Genomic DNA, 212 nt, shown 5'->3' on the forward strand with positions numbered 1-212 from the left:
ATTCTTGAAACAGCCCGTTCTATGCTTCTGTCAGCATCGGCTCCTTCTGAGTTCTGGGGTGAGGCTGTCAAAACTGTGGTTCATGTCATTAACAGAATTCCTTCTTCTATTATTTCAGGTTTGTCTCCTTTTGAAAGGTTGTATGGTCATCCTTCTGATTATTCATCATTGAGGGTTTTTGGTTCCACTTGTTTTGTTCTTCTTCCTCATGT

The sequence above is a fragment of the Lupinus angustifolius genome, chromosome LG17, assembly GCF_001865875.1.
Source record: "Lupinus angustifolius cultivar Tanjil chromosome LG17, LupAngTanjil_v1.0, whole genome shotgun sequence".
NCBI classification, from domain to species: Eukaryota; Viridiplantae; Streptophyta; class Magnoliopsida; order Fabales; family Fabaceae; genus Lupinus; species Lupinus angustifolius.